At 48.2% G+C, this 19,627-nt stretch overlaps 1 protein-coding gene across 6 annotated transcripts in view; it reads right to left on the bottom strand.

The window, feature by feature from the left end:
* Positions 1-19,627, bottom strand: part of Znf536 (zinc finger protein 536) — a 453,184-nt gene that overhangs the window by 172,093 nt on the left and 261,464 nt on the right. The gene's annotated exons all lie outside the window — the stretch shown is intronic.

The following is a 19,627-nucleotide window of genomic DNA, read 5'->3' as shown; positions in this document are numbered from 1 at the left end:
ATTCTCACATCACTTCAGCACATGTCAGGAGTTGTTCGCACCAAAACTGCTAACACCACACAAAGTTAAACATGTCAATACTACACCTGTCTATTTCATTCTTTGAATCTGACAGAATGCTGACAATTCATGTATTTTCTTGTTATTCTCTTAAATTATTTCATCTTTCCTATCATCATTTTAAGCAGCATATGGTACCTTTATATTGAACTGAATTAAACAAGAGAAGAAACAGCTGTGTCAGCAGCTGGTTTGATTTCTTCTTTTTGCTTAGTTCCTATTAAATATTTTTTTTCTAAAAGTTTAAAAATGTGGGCACTGGTGGAATTTGATTAATTCGTAATATAGACTAGCTAGAAAGTTCACTCCAGGACCAAAAGCACAGTTGCAGCTTTGCCAGTCACAAAGGGGGCCGGGACATGTCTCAGCTGACTCCCCGAGACAGGCAGACACCCAGCTATTTTGGGACAGGAAAGAAAATTATCCCAAAGCGATCGCTGCTTCCTTGTGGAGTTGTACCCATCCCTGACTGGTGGAACTGCATGAAAGGAAGAAGGAAACGGATGGAGATGCAGTTCCACAATTAGCCCATGATAAACAGACAGTGCCACATTCAAAGCCATGTGCGGAAGCTCAGCTTCCCAACTCCCATAAACTCGGAGCACTGCATTGAAATCTCCACGCCGTGACTTGACAAGTCCCTCTGTCAAGTATCAATACAAATTTTTCCATCTTGATGTTATTTGTTATGTAGCCCAAACCATTATAAAGGAAAATGAAATTTATATACGGCTGCCTTTTGCACAGAAATGATTGGACATAATAGTAAATAAAGCTCAAACTACCTAGTGTTTCGGGGTGTGTTATTGCAGTATCCGGGGCCTGACATCTACAGAATGGGTCAGTCCTTAAGCATCTGTGCCCTTGAGGAGAGGAGGCAAGAGAACCCTCTCTAGACTCACTTCCCCACAAATCTCTGGCCTCCTCACAGAGCAGAGGCTCAAGCCTCGCCTCCAATCCCAAGCCCCTGAGACTGGGGGTGTCCCAGCCAGGGTTTCCAGCCCACCGTCTGGGCCTTGTGGTAAATTCCACTATAAGAACAAGGGAACCTTCTGAGATAATGAGCAGATCTGTGAGTTCTGCTGAGCTGAGAATAAATAAGATTTGTACCTTCCAAGCAATGGAAAATGCAAATTGCTTTTATTCTGCAACATCCATTGCTGGTGTTCTCTGCTAATGGCCGAAAGGGACAGACTTATAGACCATGAACAAGATGAAGGCAAACACACTTAATTCTTATTTGGATGTTGGCTCCAGGCAACTGTGCAAGCGCCCTGGCGTGGAACATCCTTTCTGCATTTGGACCATATGTGAGCAGATCACTACCCCAGAAAAGTACATTGAAGGCCTCCTTCTAATCTGATCCTCCCCAACTCTCCTTGTCACCGTTGGAAGACCCATTTGGAGGGTACAATTACTTAGAGAGTTTTTAATTCGTAATTTTTACCAATGGGAGGATTAGGTTTATCCATATCCAGAACTCTTACCCAACGCCTGTCACCTCACTGAGCACCGGATTTATAGGCATTCCAGAAAACATGAGAAGCACCCAGAGATGACTTATGGGTAAGGATGAAAAGCTCAGACAGTGTGGCTAAACTGGGCCCCACAGGCCCCACACAATGTCTCCCTGGGGGTCATCCACCAACTGCAAGTTGAGTGTCCCTAAGGCTTTCCTTTTGCTATGGTGGGAAAGCAGCCTGGGGTCTTGTGTATGCCAGGTAGCCACACCTCTAGCTGTTAGATTCTTTTTTTGTTTTGTTTAAGACATTTTTTATTTTTTAGTGATATATATCTCTGTGCCTGTATATGGGCCTCTACACAAGAAGATCAGAGGAGGTCAAGGGATGCCCTGGATCTGGAGTTACGGGCAGCTGTGAGCTGCCTGACGTGGGTGCTGGGAACCAAACTCGGGTCCTCTGCAAGAGCAGTGTGTGCTTTTAACTGCTGAGCCATCTCTCCGAACCTATGCTTTATTTTCCTCCTTCTTCCTTTTCCCTTCCTTCCTTCCTTCCTTCCTTCCTTCCTTCCTTCCTCCCACCCTCCCTTACCCTTTCTTTTTTCTTTTGAGACAGCATCTTGCCATGTAGCTCAGTCTGGCCTTGAACTCACAATCCTCCTGCCTCAGCCTTCTGAGTAGTGAGAGGACTGCCCTGAACCACTGCATGAAGTCCACCCAGATTTGAACAGCTCAAATGCCTGCTCCCTTAGCTCATCCCTGCACCCCCACCATCCTCATTCCATAGCATCTATCCATCTCGTATCACCCAGACTTACTTTTCCTAGGATCTTTGAGTCAGTTTACGAAATGATGAGCCAGATTAAAACTCTGCCTGGTACCACCTGAGACAAGCCATGATGCCCGGAGCTCCCTGACTTAGGTCTGGAGATCAACACCCGGAGTGTCCTGAGTTAGGTCTGGAGGTCAACAGCCACCTTTTACAGTTATAAGCAGGGCTTGAATACCAGGCTGAAGCCAGGCAGGTGCAGGCCTCTAAAGGCAAATTCCTTCAAGCTCTCTTTCCCACGATCCACCCTGGTAGCCTTTTCCTGCAAGGTGCCAGTGTGCAAGAGCAACATGGTGGGCGTGGAATAGAAGCTCTGTTCATGATGAGGAAGGGCATATTTGTACTGGCGCTTTGGTGAGGACTTGCTCAGACTGTTCTAGGCAAACATGGGGAGAGGCGATACCCCGCTTTGGAAGGCTTTCCCAAAGCTGTGATGACCTATGCCTGGCTATATGTCTCTCTAAGTGATGGCCCGTATCTGTTTCCCTTTTATCTTTCTATCGTGGATATGTGTGGTCCAATAAAAGGAGTAAATTTGAAAGATAAACAGCTTTCTTTGCAGATTTAAGAGTTTAATTTTCACTTTACGCAGAAACAGTTTTCTCCGGGAGGGCCAGCAGGCCTATGGCGTTTACTCTTAAACTAATCCTTCTGGAAAAACAAACTCTGGGCCACAATGAAGGGGAATGGTGGGTGGTCCCAGGAAGTGTCCACAGAGGCAGGAAGCCAAGCGCAAGGAAGTCTGGGAACGGTTCTGCAGTCTCTGCCCAATGCACACACATGGGACTTGGTGGACGAATCCAGTTCAAACTGGTCCTGGAATGGGTGCTAGTGAGCGTGCACACACTAATCTGCTTTCAACTCCAAGAACCAAGAGCTTTGGAGGACATGAAGTTCTTGATGCCTGCTCTGCTCAGAGTACGGGAGTGCTCACGGTGTCCCTCTGCCACACTGCTGGGCCACATCCAGCCCCTGCTGCTGCTGTACCCCCCCCCCAACACTGCATGAAGGACAGCCCTGGTGTGGCTGCAGACCCCGAAAGCTGTCACTCCAGAGGCATGACAAAATCGCCTCCATGATCATCTGTCAGATGGTTAGGCAGCTATCAAATGGTTCAAAAGTTTTAAGAGATTTTTAAAATTACACTTGCATATTTGTTCTATAGTGTGTGTGTGTGCCCACAAGTGCACAGGCCTGGGGCAATCAGAGTGTAACATGCATGAATTATTAGTCTCTCCCTTCGATCCTGAGTAGCCAAACAAGGCTGTCAGCCTCTGCAGCAGGCACCTTTGACACACTACACCGTCTCAATGGTCCTCAACCTTTATTTCTCTCTCCTTCAACATGCAGAATTTCTCTTCCCTCCTATAAAACACTTTCCACAAGTGGTCACGAGGACAGGTTTGAATTTGCCATCTGGCCTGCTGTGATCCTCTGGCAAGGACAGACAGTCCTGTCTGCCCTCGACGTACTAGCATACCCTTGTCCAGGGTGTATTCTGATGACATCTGATTGAGAAACTGTCACTGTGAGCTCTGTATCATTTCTCAATGCTTCTGAAAAGCACGGGGCCGTCTTTTCCAAAGCAATGCCTTACATAAATGCTGCTGCAGATAGCATTTCTGAGAGGCATGGGCTTGCTTCTGCCTCAGAATTTTAGAAACAGGTATGCGAAGCCACTGCTATAAACTGGGAGCTGCGTGCTGGTTAACACAAGAGAGAGAGTCATGTCATTTCAAGTTGTTTTAGGAGCATGCTTGGGAAAAGCCATCAAGTGACAGACATTCCTAATTTCTTCTTCTCGGGGTCAGAAACTACGTCTCCTCCTTTCTTTTGCTTGTTCTAAGCCTCTGATGGTTGGGTGAGGTCAGCCACCGAGGGGACATCAAGCTGCAAGGACGATGCTCCTGAACCTGGAGACCAAAGGCCATCTTGCCATCCTTGCCAACAGAACCAACCTGCAGTGCTGCAGATCCAAGGTGAATACTCAGGAAGGCAAGTCCTCCAATTTTAAATACAGGCACGACAAAGTCGAAAAGGGCTGTCTGAAACCATCCCCGAGGCTGGCTCTCTGATTGTACAGCACTCATCATTTTTCATTCACAGGCACCTTGTACATGATACTCTTTAAATGTTTGACTTACAAAATGATTTTGAATGGTAAGGGTGATTTTCCCATAGGTTGTCCTAAAACATTAAGCTTCCTTGATATATTTGCCGGGGCAGCTCCTAGAAGAGTTGGGGGTGGGGTCTTCTGGTTCTGTATGCTCAATGTCTAGCTGTCCCTAGTTAAGTTCCTCATCCCTCTGTGGCTTCAGTTCTTACCTCCTGTGATGCTGCAAAGATGCTGGAGGGGCCCCAAGCACACCCCAGGCTGTCTCTGCCCACTGCCTCAATTCACCCACCCTGGCCTCACCCTAGAACAAAATGAGATACCAGGGGGTACATCTCAAAGATAAGGGGGAGACTGTGTAAAGGACAACATGTATTTCCTTCTGGTGTACTATACTTCATGGACTACATTTCCCAACTTCCTTTGTGCTAGGTTGACATCAGGTGACTGGTTCGGGGCAATGAAGAAGAAACGTTAAGAACAGAACCGCGCCAAAGCACCCTAACTCCTTCTCTACCTCAGCACCTTCCTATGCAGGAGTTGAAATGGTAGAATCACAATGCAGGACACCGGGCTGGCCTGGTATGAATGGGAAATAAACTTTAGTGACATTAAGACACAGAAATGGTCTAGATTGACTATGGCTACATCTCAGAAGAGGGGCGGAAAGGGTGTAAGAATGAGGGAACCAGAAAGTCTGCAGTGAGACTGTGTCTTCTAGATATGGCAGGGAAGACACTCCTCTGAGATCTCGACAGTGTGGCTGCCTAAACAAGAGCCGAATAATGATACTGCTTGTTGGGATGCCAACATGTGGGGGAAACTTCACGAGGCTCCTCTCCTAGATGAAAAGACACAGGCAATTACTGCAGAGGGAGACTTAGTCTTTCCCAGGGATGAGCCCCCGAATGGCTATCCAATACCAAGTGGTCAGTCCTAAAAGCATATACATATAAGTAACATTAAACAGGCCCAGCAAGCTACATTTACACACACACACACACACACACACACACGCTAGTTAAAGAAAGAAAGAGTACAAATTGGAAAGGGAACAGAACAGATGTGGGCATGGAAACATTTGGAGGGAAGAAAGAGAGGATTAGGAAAATGATGTAATTGTATTTTAATTAAATATAAAAAACTCAAGAGAAAGAGAGAATTGGCCAACCTCTTCTGGGTTTATACCAACTTCTGAAGTGATCCTATAAATCAAAGAATGGTGGGGGCGGATCTTGTTGAATTGTGCCCGTATCAACAGTAAATACCAGGCTACCTGACCCTTATACATCTCAGAATACATTTTAGAAAGATTGCTTAAAAATATAGTGATGATGATGTAGGTGATGAGGATGGGAACGACGTCCTCCCAGTTTCCTCAGGCAGCGCATGTGGGAGCATGGTTTCCCGTGCACCGGAGCGTGTACTGCTTTATGTCACCACATGCCGTGGTACGGAAAATTCCACAGGCCTTCTGCTGTAACAGCCGCTACATTCCCAGAGATGACCTGTCAGCTGACTCTGAAAGCCTAAATGTGCACAGAGATCTCAACAACACACCTCTCAGTATTAATGAAGGGGGACAAACCTATGCAGAGCCCAAGAGGTGTGGGCATTCAGCTTAGCAGGTCCAGAGATAGCACATCCTTCTTAATGCCTTTGCCCAAACACAGCAAGGCTTTCAGATCTTTTGGTGGTGGGCGGGGGGTGGAAGACCTTGGAGAAAGGTCCAAGGAATGCAGAGTTCCCCTTCAAAGCTTAATGCTGACTTCTCTCCTTTATGCTGAACGCTTTAGACTTCCCAGGCTCCAGAAAAGCGATGATCATGTGGGCTGGAGAGGTGGCTGGGCTGATCAGAGCATACTGCTCTTGCAGAGTTCAGTTCCCAGCACCCACAGCCCGCAGCTCATGCCCACCTGCAACCCCAGCTCTAGGGGATCAAATGCCTTCTTCAGGCCTACACACACACACACACACACACACACGGCATACATTCACACACTAGGATAAATGTTATAATAAATATATAAAATAAATAAATAGAAACAAATAAATACTCACACATACAAATAAAAATCAAATAAATAAGTAAATAAATATTAAGCAATGATCGTGGTAGCAAAGATTCTGAGGAAGTAAAGTGAGTCTTTTATTTCTGGAAAAAAATCACGCTTGCACACAAGTGATAACACAGAATTCCTGTGATGGGTCAGAAGTAACGTGCTCTCTCTATTGTTTTATTAACGCTTGCTCATGGCCATAGATAGTCGTGTTCAACAGCTAAGCATTAATACGGATGGGAAAAACATTTGGGGTTTTTTGTTTGTTTTGTTTTTCGTTTTTGGTTTTAAACCATCAGCCAGCTTCCTACTGGGTTGCAGCGTCCAGGGCATCAGATCGGCTCCAGAGCTCATGAGGTGAAGAAGTAGAATCTTCCCTATGGCTTTACCACTCACTTTCAATCTAAACCCAAAACTGAGCATAGCTCAATTTGATGCTGACTGGCAAAAAAGTAAGGTCTCTGGAATGGGGGAAATGGGACTAAACCTTTTTTTTTTAAAAAAAAGAAACAAAACATCAGATACTAGGGTTTCAAATCACTTCTCTAACGCAACATTTTTGATGAATTCAGTGAAAGCGAATGAGCAACACATGGATTAAATTTCCCCCAAGACACACTTGAGCTTCAGATCCAGCACTGTGGGCCAGACATGCTTCTGGTTTTACCTAGCCCACAGCCCTTCCTTAATGGTCAGAGAGGGAGTCTGTGGGACTTGCCTGCCACCTGCTGTGATTGGGCCACCCATGGGGTCTCTTCCTTTCTTATCCACAGATGCTGCTATTAATAATATCCCTGTAATCCGTGGGCTGCCGGCTCCCGCTGTGGTTCTGAAGGCTTCCCACAGGCTGTGGGCAGTGCATTCGTTACTTTGATGTCTATGACCAAAATATCCGGCAGAAGCAACTGGAGAGAGAGAAGTCGTTTGTCTCTCGGCTCCTGGTTTCTGAGAATCTCAGTTCATCTTGGCAGGGGAGTGGAGCAGTTCTTACTAGTGGGAATGTGTTATGGAGGCTCCACACATCACCGTGGACTAGGATGCAGGTGGGGCTAGGGAGGGGGAATCCAGACTATAGCCTTTCCTGGTGACCCACATCCAGGAGCCAAGCCCATCTCCCTCCCCAAACAGTGTCTCCTGACTGTGAACAAGGATCCAAGGTGTGAGCTTATGGGGCTTCCCAGATTCAAACTGTAATTGGTAGGCATTCTTAGTATCCAGATTGGGAGCTGTGATTGTGGCTGTAGCAGGCAGGGTTAGGGGGCAGATTACTTGAAACAATACTTTCGTTAGATGTGGGCTATCCTTTGGGCTCCGCACATCTACGGTGGTAGTTTGAATGTAATTGGCCCCTCCTAATCTCAAAGGGAGTGGCACTGTTAGGCGTGGTTTTGTCAGAGTGGGTATAGACTTGTTGGAGGAAGTATGTCACTGTGGGGTAAGGCTTTGAGATTTCCTATGCTTAGGATACCACCCAGTGTCTCAGTCAACTTCCTATTGCCTACAAGATGTGGGCCACTCCTACATTCTTTCAGCACTATGATGATAATGGGCTGAACCTCTGAAACTGTAAGTGAGCCCCCTCAATTAAACGTTTTCCTTCTAAGAGTTGCTGTAGTAGTGGTGTCTCCTCACAGCAATAGAAAACCGTAACTAAGGGAGATGTTGGTACCAGGGACTGGGGTATTGTTGTGATAGGCCAGACCATGTTTTTGTTTGGAGGAATTTGAACTTTGGTACTTTAGGTTAGGAAAGCAGTAGAATGCTTTAAGCATTGCTTAATGGGCTATACTAGTAGCTGCCATCTCCCAAGAAAGCCTCTGCTTCATATGGGGGTTCGGGGGCCCAGCTACTGTAGCTGGCTGCTCTTTCTAGTCACCTCCAGCTCTCCTAGATCATCTCCAAACCTCTGCTCAACCCTGCCACTACCAGTGGGGTCTCACCCCCTCCCCACTTTGCTTTTGTCCCTCTCTCCCAGGCAGGCCCTGACCTTGTAGATTCCCTGCTGCTTCCTGCTCTTCCTGGAGCTCCCTTCCCAAAATTCGCAAGGACACTTCTCTTTGGGCTTGCGCCCCACATGGCCTCTGAGGGAATAGGCCTCTCATCCTTATGTCACCTCCAAGGGAGCCACTTGTGATCAGGTTGTGGAAGAAGCCTCTGCCTTCCCCACTTTTTGATCTGGCCCTTCAGTTCACTTCTGAAGCAGAAGACAAGTGCCCTGGACCTCGTGGTCAAGACTCAGTTCACAGTGAGAATGCAGTAAATACTTTTAGGAATAAATCAGAGTTAGCACATGCCTATAATCCCAGCCATTCAGAAGCTGAGGTGGGCTAATCACAAAGGCAAAACCAGCATGGGCAGGTTGGAAAGGTCCTGTCTCAAACTGAAAAATAAAAAGAGCTAGAGATGTAGTTCCATGGTAGAACACTTATCTGTGAAGTTCAGAAGGTAAGAAAATTAGGATTTAAATACTAGGACTAGCACTCATGAGAGAGAAGCTGCTGTGGGCAGCCTGGCAGCGAATGACTTGAGACATCACAAAACACAGAGATTCTATGACTTGATCACTATTATACTTATTTGAAAATATTAAAATACTTTCCTTTATTATAACTTGAGAACTCCTATCTCAGAAGAAGGGGGAGGAAGAGGAGGAGAGGGAGGAAGGAAAGAAGGAAGGAAGGAAGAACTATAGAAAGCTCTACTTTCAGCACACCGTAAATCCCCCAAAGATTTCTATATAATTTATTTTCCTAAGAGGGGAAGAAAAAACATGGCTTTTAAGATCCTCTTAAGATAATTTACAGCCTCTTCTCCTTGGGTGGGGTGGAGAGCAGGTTGGAGCCCTCACTGGAGGGATTCTTTCCCTAGGCAGCTGTGGCCGAGCTGGACCCATCTTTTCCAAAAGCCATTTGGTCAGTCGCCATAACTTGTGGAGCCGAGTCTTCTCCTGGGGACTGCACCTACTGAGAAGAGAAAGGCTGCATCGGAGACGATGCCTCCCCTGGAGACGTGTCATGCCATATTCTTTTTTAAACAAAGAAGACATCGTAAGCACCTTGCAATATCTTTCATTTAATAGTTGGCAGAAGGCGAGTCCCTGGTGAATGCTGGCCTGTGTCTTTCTCTTTAACCAGCTGAGTGATCCAAGCTTTTAATATAGCCGTTCCAATTATTGTAAAAGTCATCTGGTACCTTATAACCACAAATATTGACAGTTTATTGCACAACACATTCCTGACATTTGAAGGTCACACCATACATAATACATAGTCTTTTACAAAAGTGTCTGGAACAAAGAGATACATGATACGCAATTACCTCTCCCAGCTTGTATGTATGTACAGTTCGGGGTTGGCTGGAGGCTGCACGGGAGGCACACGCACCATTTTAAATAATCTATTAAAGCAGCAGGGAGACAGTCGTGATGGATAATTATGAAATGGCTCGTGGACACGCCTTGGTTGGATTGGCTGGCAGGGCAGAGGGTCTGGCCAGTTCTCCTCTGCTGTGTTCAGGTCACAATGCCACTTTGGGGCACAGAGCCCTGCCCCACTTCACAATCGGATTTTTCCCCCCAAAGCCATTAAGCATAAAAGGCTCACAGTATGTTCTTGTTTTCATACTGGCTTACATGTAGTTGAAAGGAATTTAAAAACAACAACAAAAAGTCATCGGGCTCCGAGCCCACACTGCCAGGGGTGCCCAACAGAGGTCTGCTTATGCAAACAATGTAGCCCCTTCCCCAGGACTCTGTCATCACAGAGACGACAGTGGCACGCCGATTCTGACTTAAGTGCTGTGCGGGGGTCATGAGGCTGTCAGGCTTGGGTGCACATCAGGACAAAAAGGGAGTTCCCAAAAACTTGGCTCATGTTGAGTGTGATGGCACATATCTGTAATCCCAGCACTTGGGGAGGCAGAGGTCAGAGGTGAATCACAAGTCGGAGGCATGACTGGGTTACATAGCAAGAGCCTGCTCCCACCAAACGAGCAACCAAGAAAAAAAAAGACCTTAAACAAACGAACAACAAGAACAAAGACCCCAAAACTGGTTAACACTGAGGCTGCCCTAGAATTCTCTGGGGACACAGGTAAGGGAGATGCTGTTTTTGTTACCCCTTCTCTAGGGGTTTCTCTGCTTTGTTCCCACGTGTAAATTCTATAGTTATATTGAGTGGACAGGTTCACAACATGGGCTGAACAGAATATTTTACGACGCAAAATGCCTCAGGCCAAAACCAGTGTCAGTTGGTCTAGTGGCACATGCCTGCAAATCTAGCCCTCAAGACAGGCTGAGGGCGGCTGGGAAGTCCAGGGCAGCCTGGACTACGCAGGGAGCTGAAGGGCAGCCTAGCCACACAGCAAGAGACTGTTTCAAAGAGGTCAAAACAAAAGCAGCAGAAAGGCCAAGTTACGCCTATTCTTAGCTGTATAATCCCGAGCAAATCAGCCTTTCTAAAGTTCCATGCTCGTATCTCATAACCCAATGGCCTGTACAGGATAGGGGAGAGACAGCTCTCATCATAGAGCTCAGAAGGTACTTCATACACAGGTGCTCTTAACATGGGTGGTAGCAGAGGGATGGGTGACAGGCAGGAAGTTCCGGGGTGACCTGAGGTCTCTCCCAATGCCCTGACTCATGGGATGGCACACATTCAAACTCTAGAACTGGGATCAGTACTCGTTTCCTGAGCAGTCCAGGTTGGAGCGGTATCTGCACAGCTCTTAAAACCCCGGCAATTCTCCCAAGTTAACAGCGGAAAAACAATTCAGGCTGCAATTGAGCTTCGCATAGATGACAATCTTTAATCACAGATGAAGCGGCAGGTCATTAGAATCCACGCCGAACTCCCTTCCAGATGATGCAAGCGGCTGGCATCTAGTATATAGATGTGTGTATGTGTGAAGCGGCAAATGTGTGTGTGTGTGTGTGTGTGTGTATGTCTCTCTGTCTGTGTGTGTCTGTCTGTGTCTGTCTGTCTGTCTGATTGTGTGTGTCTGTGTGTCTCTGTCTCTCTCTGTGTACTTAGCATTGTATTAATATAATCAGCAGATCCTTGAAGCATCAAAAGCCCCTCCAAGAGTAATTTTCTTTAGGCTTCTGTAATCAATGTCCTAAATTTAAGATACAGGACCAAAATGATTTCTGAAAAGATGATGTGTTTATCAGCATTAATGGCAGGCAAGAAGCCTCCTCAGAAAGAGCCCATTTTTGCATCTGAAAAGCATTCCTGTTAGGATGTGTGTGTTTCTTTAAGAAGTTAGTCTGTTTTAGAGGGTGGCAGTAAGACAGGGCACCACGTGATCAGGAGGTTGCTATGGTAAATATGCATTTTTTATTGAAGAGTAAACAGTGGCAGAAAACAAGTGTCAATCGCCAGCACTGAAGTTCCTGCCATCTCTGAGCTCTGCGGACCTCTGGCCCTCTTAATTTGAGAATCTTTATCAGAGAGACATCAGCACTAGATCAAGATTTAAAATTGTTTTGAATAAATGCCCATCTCTTTAATACCATGTAATGATAAATATTTTGTCTGGCATGTAAAAATTAGAAATAAATAGCAACAACAGCAGATCTATCCAGGGTGTTGGCAGAAAGCATCTCTTGCGTGCTCGAGGCCCTGGGTTCGAGCCCCAGCAATGGGAAAGAAGTCGATCCAGCTGTCAGCCCTTCAGAGATCTTTGCCTCCCAGTTCCGACTCGGGGCCCAGGCCCTGGCCGCCACCTTGGTACTTGCAGACACATGGTGGACATGGCGTGTGTCCTGTGAATGACCCTTGTAAGGAGGCTGAGTTCCAAGGCCTCGCAGAAGGCAGGGCATCTCAGAGAGCATGACAGACATGCCTGCCACACTTGCTTTAGAAAGGGTTCCCTCTTCCCTCCTGCACCAAATGGCAGGAGGGAGAATCTATTCCCGGCAGTACTTTGTTAAATCTACTTATTAGTGGGAGTGGCTTGTGTCAGAGCCCACATGTGGACTCCAGGGGACAGCTCTGTGGAATCAATCTTTCCTTCCACCTTTATGTGGGTTCCTGTGATGGAACTCAGGTCACCAGGCTTGGCTGGCAATCGCCTTTACCCACTGAGCCATACTGGCTTGGCCCTGTTTCTGGGAGTTCTTGACCATCTTGTTTTCCTGTGATAGAGTCACCCACCTGGCCCTTCTCAGTTAGAAGTCAACCTCCAGCCCTCCCTACTCATGATGACTGACAGCTCCAGTCCCCTCCAGAGTGGGTCCTTGACTAGTTTTTGGGGACAGGCACACTTCACCCTTCTCTGACACTAGTTCTACATATAGCATGTCAAATGGTACTGGAAGTCTCATCACACGTAGAACAGAGTGAATGCCCATTCAGCTGTACCACACACGAGGGAACAGAGACATCAATCAGTGAGCCTGTCCACTCTAGGCCTGGCGTCCTGGGAAGCACTTCAGGTAGAAAAGTCAAACCTGCATAGCCTTTCTGTGGGTATGCATAAAAGAAACACACACCACTGAATTATTAAAGACACATCTCTAGGTCTGCGAGTGGCAGGACACATAGTCCCTAGGTCCAAGGGGCAGCCTGGCTCTCTCCAGACACAACGATGTGCAGCGGCTTTCCTATCCTCCTGAATGGGCTGTAGCAGCTCAGGGGGCCTACTCGGAGCCTGAACAGCTGAAGCACTGAGGTCCTTCTGAGTCTGTGAGATGAGATCTCATTCCACCCTGTACTCACTCTCTGCCATCTGGGCAAATGGCGTGGTGGGTGTCTGCCGACTGGATGGCCGGGTGCTGGTGCTTATGGCAAAGGAATCTGCTGCTTGCTTTCTGCAACCCTGCAAAGCCAGAGGCTGCCACAGCTGGCTCTGGGCTCTGACCTGGCACTGCTGTATCTGAGCTATTTGTAAATGCATCCTAACTGTGCCCAGCCTCCAATGTGGTGTGGCCTGTAATATGGGAATCGAGGCACCTGCTCTGTAGTCCCTTGTGAGAACCAAGTGAGATCATGAGATGGAAAGGCCATCTGGTGGATTATCAACTCACAGCCCCCCTCCCCTTTTTCCACCTACAAGGTCCAAAACACAATGCAGACCAAGCCAGATAAACCAACAGGTGATGGTCCAGGTAAGGGAGTCACGCAGGAATGCACCAGCTGGTTGTCCCTCTCCCGCTCCGTTTGTAAAGAACAAGAAGCTTTCTTGTTGCTGGGTGTCACCTGGCTCCCGGCGGTAGGAACCTTAACAGTTCTTCACATATTCCCATGTTCTCTGGCCCAGAACCAGCAGACTCCTGGGGCACCTGCCCTGTAAACATTCTTCTGAGGTGAGTAGGTGAGTGCGGGGTGGGGGTGGAAAAGGGAGCGCCCCAATGGGTAGGGGGCTAGGTGACAGAGTGAAAGGGAGGAAACGACAGGCCACAGCTTTCGCCTCACCATCCTATCTCAATGGCTGGGGCATGTTGAAGCTGCCTCCCCGAGTTTCTCTTGAGCACCTCATCCGTTACATGGGGATCAGTCTCGGGATCTTAGTTTGACAATCCAGGAGCCCACACCTAAGAAGGAAAGCCTGTGCTCTGCCCCAGGAAAGCTTATCTCAGTGTGGAGAGGCAAAGATCTTAAAGAGAAATAAACCGATGAGGAGCTTCAGAGCTATCGTGGGGAGTGGTGCAAAGAGTGTGTTGGGGCTTGCGGAACACAGCGTGGGTAACGTCCTAGGAACTTTTCTCAGTGATGTCCGGATAACCATAAAGATGCTGTCCCTACTCTCCCATCCTTTCTGCTTTGGACCATCTTAAGCTCCCATAATGACCTCTCATCATCTGGTGGGGGTGTTTCTCCCTCCCGGACTTCAGTGTGTCCCCACATCCATCTTCCTTCTTGAAAGACAAACCAGCCCAGCCTTCCACCTTTACCTTGAATGGCTCATCCTCCAGATTCATAAGGACTTGTTTCCAGAATCCTGTGCTGGAAGAGACGCTCTCTGACCAGATGAAGCAAGGTTTGCTCAGTCATCTAGAACTTTCTGAATGACCACCTGAACATCCTTTATCTAAAATGCTTGGGACCAGCAGCATGTCAAATTTTCCATTGCTTTCTCATACACACACACACACACACACACACACACACACACACACACACACAAAATCAGGCTCTAAAATAGTGTATCCAAGGTTGGCCCAGAACTCACAATATTCCCACATCAGCCTCCTGAATCTGGGACTTCAGGCGTGCACCACCATGCCCAGCCAGAATGTTCACATATGTGCAATGATATAGTTTGGAGATAAAACACAAGTCTCAGCAGAAACTGATTGGTGTTTTACATCCATCTTCTAATTATCAGGCTAAAAGTAATATAAAGTACTTAAAAATATTTAGTCTCTCTGTGTGTGTGTGTGTGTGTGTCTGTGTCTGTGTGTGTCTGTGTGTACACGTGGAAGAGGTCAGGGAACAACTTTGGGAAATTGGCTGTCTCCTTCCATTGTGTGGGTTCCAACCTTAAACTCAGGTACTCTGTCATGGTAGCAAGCATCTTTACCTGCTCAGCCATCTTGCCAGTCATTATCTGATATTTTAATGCACTGCCACTGCTTTGGACTGCCACCTGTCACGTGTTGGTCAGGTGATGCTGGTACTCTGTGCAAAGTCTCTGATTCTGGAACACTTTGAATTCTGGATTTTAGCTAAGGGATACTTATGGGGCCGATAACCTGCTTGACCTGCCTCCTGCACTACACTGTCTGCTCACTGGAGATTGGGAAAGATCTGTTGCACCCATTCACATACCTCTAAAACCACTAGGCCACAGAGATGCCCCATAAACACCGACCGAGAGGGCGAAGGGTAGGTAGGACTGGAGAGCACAGGGTGGCTCTTCTACAGTGGTGACATCTCCAGGAACTGCTTTTTCTTTTGAAGGGCTAAAGGGTCACCTGCATGGACCTGCCCTTCTTCCTCCTCGGAGAACCAACCCTAAGTACAGACGGCCTCAGGATGTCTGGTCTCTCTACAGTCCCGGGTCCTATTCCTATTCCCTCAACCTGTCTAGCCACTTCTCCTGGGGTTGATCTCCCCTTCAGAGGGTGATGGGTTTGGACTCTCTGAGTCCAGCTCCAAGGAATTGTGGGGGAAGAGGGGAAAGAGGAAAAGGAGAAAAAAGTGGCATGGAGAATCTCACTTCCCCAGGCTGCCCATAACTCCTCCTGTGGTAGGGCCCTTCCCTGTCCATGCCTGCCCCAGTCAGAACCCAGCATCCACACAGACAGCTTCAACTCTGTAGTGCTATGGGGAGCCGCACCCCAGAGGCAGGTGGTCTGCTTTGGGCAGGCAGAACTTTAGTCTGTGATCGGCTGGGTGGTGCAGGCCCCAGGCAGGCACATCAGGCGGTTCGTTCTGCCTTCGTGCCTCTGCTGAGTTTCTGGGCCTGAGGATAAAGTCTGTGCAGACATATGCTCTCGGGGGTGTCCGCGTGCACTGCCAGAGTGAGGACGGAAGCTCAGCTCTCCCATCTGTGTGATGCTGATGGGCTGTGTCTTTGCCTCACTCAGCCTGGAACCCGAAACCCTTCGGGCTTCTAGTGGCTTCCCACCCTTTCTACCTGTGTTCCCCACTCCTGGCCTATACCCTAGTGAGGTACCTACCTAGTGTCTACTCCCCAGTGCCTCTGTGACCCTGGTGACTTACTGGGGCACCACTGGTCATTATTAGCAAGGTCCATGGCCCAGGGTAGCACTGAATAAATACTTCCTGAATGGGGAACAGTTTGACAAATCTACACACCTTTGCTCAGTTAGATATGGGAAGAAAAGCATAGGTTTTCTGATCCCCTTGGAAGCCCTTGGGGACTGACATTCAAAGCGGTGCCATTCACGTATACAGTAGCTCTGCTGGTCCCCCTCATGCTAATTCCTGCCCCGTAACCAAGAGAGACAACTAAAGCGTTGCAAGGTTACACAAAGCTCCTGCCCCTTATCCTCTGACTTCTCCTTAGGGGAAAATTGCACCAGAATACATTTCCTCATCTGTATGTTAAAGCACGGTTATAATCCACCTATCATGATTGCAATTTTGGGAATCAAAACGCAGATCCAAAACAGCAATATGAGCTACATTGTAGCCACATACATTATAATAAATTAAGTCAAAGAAAGACTTCTGCATTAACAGCTGCCTCATTTCTTTAATACCCTATAAGAATATTGAATCTTATCCTCCCAAGAACTCTGCTTCCCCCACCTGCTGCCCTGGCTGCTGCAACACTATTGCTCTCCTCCTACAAGAGGAAGTGATGGAACCTGCTGCCCAGGGACAGCAACTGTATATGGCTTTGTACAGTGGGCTCAGACCCACCCTAGGCCATAGAGAGGCTGCCAGGTATTCCTGGTCATGGGCCTGTAGAAGTTTCCAGAAAGAAGCAGGAAGAGTGGCCAGCAGGTCCATACTCGCTACTTCTCTGGCCACTGTGACAAATCCCTGAGATAACCCACTCGAGGAACGAAAACTTTTATTTTTGTTTGTGGCTTCCAGAAACACAGTTCATTGTGGTAGGGATACTTCCTCCACTCGGGGGCTGTTGAAGCTTGCACTGTGCAGCCTGTTCATACCTTAGCAGGTTAGGAAAGCAGAGAGCTTGGGGCAGAACCACAAGCCGGTAGCCCTTCCTTCAGCTACTTATGCTCCGTGGACCACAGTCCTGAAGTTTCCACAGCCTCCATAAACAGAGCCACAGCTGGGGACCAAGGGTCCAAACACATGAGCCTGGGAGGAGCGTTCCCGTTCAATACATAGCAAGGCTGGCTGAGGATGGGTGAGCAGACAGCTCGGGGAACATGGGCAGGAAGATAGGGAGGACTTGTGGCTTGAATGTGCACTTGAATGTGCACAGCCCAAGTCCCTTCCCATGCCAGGACTTCTGACTCGACCTCTATACTACATAGGAGGTAGGACTCCCAACAAATTGAGAAAGGCCCTGCCCTGCAGAGTCTCCATGGGCTCAATGTCTGCAAGTTTGGAGCACTCCCACCCATAAGGTCAGGCTGTCCAGCTTCTCCGGAGACTTCATCTCCAAAACCCCAGCCCAGGGACCAAGGAACAGGAACTTCCAGGCTCCCCACACTCACTACCTGGCCACCCCCAGCCCACACACATCTGTCTGACTTTGCCATATCAGCTGAGCCGATTCCAGACGCCCTCTCCACCTCTCAAACCAGCCATAATAACCTCAGTTGAGCAAACAAGGCAGAAGCCTCCGCACTAATTCTCGTAATTATGATGGGTTTATTATTTCAAAGTCAGCGATGATTGTGGGGTCAGGTACTCAGAGGAAGAGGGGAAGAAACATCCTTTCAAGTAACAGCAGATCTCCCTTGATTCTGCTAGGGTACCAAATTGCATCCAGAGACGCTGAACCATGCACTCTGAACCTTAGTCAGATTTCAAAGAGGCCTGGGGAGGAAGAGCATTGATCAGAGAGGAAGATGCTGCCCTCGGAGAGCCAGGAAGTCCAAGGACCTCATCCTAGGTCTTGGTGGCAGGGGCTGAGTGGTGAGTGGATGACGAGGTTTCCTCCCTGCTTCACTGGCCTGAGGGGTCTTCCTCACGCGTGACACCTTGCCTTCACCTGTCTGCTCCAGGCTGGGGTCATCTGACCATCTCTGCTTTGCTCTTCTGCGGGGTTCCTATCACTGTGGCTGCCACAGAGCCTGCCCTGGCCTCCCTGGTCCCCTCGGAACCATTTTCTGAACATTTCTGCACACTGCCACAGTGCTGTGGATCGCTCGCTAATTTTTATCACGTGGCTTGATTGCAGCCGACTTACCAAGAGGACCCCGTGGGTCTGCCTGTCTCATAATCACCGACAAAAGCCAAGCGAAAGGCTGGCCCGCAGAGTCGCTCAATAAACACATGTTGGCTGACCTTTCCATTGTGAAAGACACCACTGTTATCTCCTCCAGGGCTCTCTTCATAAAGCCTCTTGAAGGAGCAAGAAAGAGCCAACCAAAACACTGAAAGCCCTTTAGACCTTCTGCCCCCAGCTTCTTGCCGGGTCTGCACCCCAGTGTTGGTTTCGCCCCCTCTTCCTGTAACCCTTGAGCAGATTCATTCAGCTGACAATGGGAACGAAGTATTCAAGACAGGTGGGGTACTATCTGCTCCAAACTATGGTTCGTCTCTGATGGAGGGGCTGTCCAGGACCGCTTCAGCGAACAGCAGAGGAACATCTGGAATGTTCTAGACTGACCTGTGAACCTTATAGTGAAATTTAGGGCAGAGTAGACACATGCTGGTAAAAACTAACTTTCCCTTCCTACCATTAGCATTCTGTGGACAAATTTCTGAGCCTAGAATGCCTCTCAAATGGGTCCCTTTCTGAGAATTCTTTTGTTTGTTTTGCTACAAAAGTTTTCCTTTTGTGGCTCAGATCGGCCTTGAACTCACGATCCTTCTGCCTCAGCCTAAGTGCTGGGGTTATGTGCTTGCCCCTCCACACTCGGCTTTCTCTGTGTGGTTTGAATTTACTATCACAGCATCCCTTCAGAGAAGAAATTAACCACTAGCCCAAGGCACAGACGAGGAAACTGAGGCAAGCAGAGGCTGAATATCGGGTCAAGGTGAGGACGGATCAAACTGAAGCAAAGGTCTCCAGACTCCTGACCCTAAGGCTGAGGTCAACAGCGAAGGACTCTGACCCAGGAATCACAAGCTAGAAACCATGGGCCGTAAGCTCCTGTATTTCAGGACTGGATTAGGAGCTCTGTAATAGAGCATGGGAGCCTAGCTTAGAGGAGAGGGCTGGGAAGACTCAGGTTTGGGACTCTCTGGTATTCAGCCTTGGTACAGGAGAAAGACCACGTCCCCCACAGAGGGCTGCTGCCCAGGGAAGGAGAGTGAGGAGCAGAGTCTTGCCGTTAAAGGGGTGTCCCTCTGCAGATGGGAACCCTGGGCCCTGGGTGTACTGGCCACTCCTCTCTTTTGTCAACCTATCTTTGCTCCCACACAGTCCCAGCCATCTGACCCTGCTGTTAGCCTTTCATCCCAAGGAAGCAAACCAGAGAGAGAGAGAGAGAGAGAGAGAGAGAGAGAGAGAGAGAGAGAGAGAGAGCGCCAAGCCCAGCATTCCAC

Source organism: Microtus ochrogaster, unplaced genomic scaffold, assembly GCF_000317375.1.
Source record: "Microtus ochrogaster isolate Prairie Vole_2 unplaced genomic scaffold, MicOch1.0 UNK32, whole genome shotgun sequence".
Lineage (NCBI taxonomy): Eukaryota > Metazoa > Chordata > Mammalia > Rodentia > Cricetidae > Microtus > Microtus ochrogaster.
This window is presented reverse-complemented; position numbering and strand designations above follow the sequence as displayed.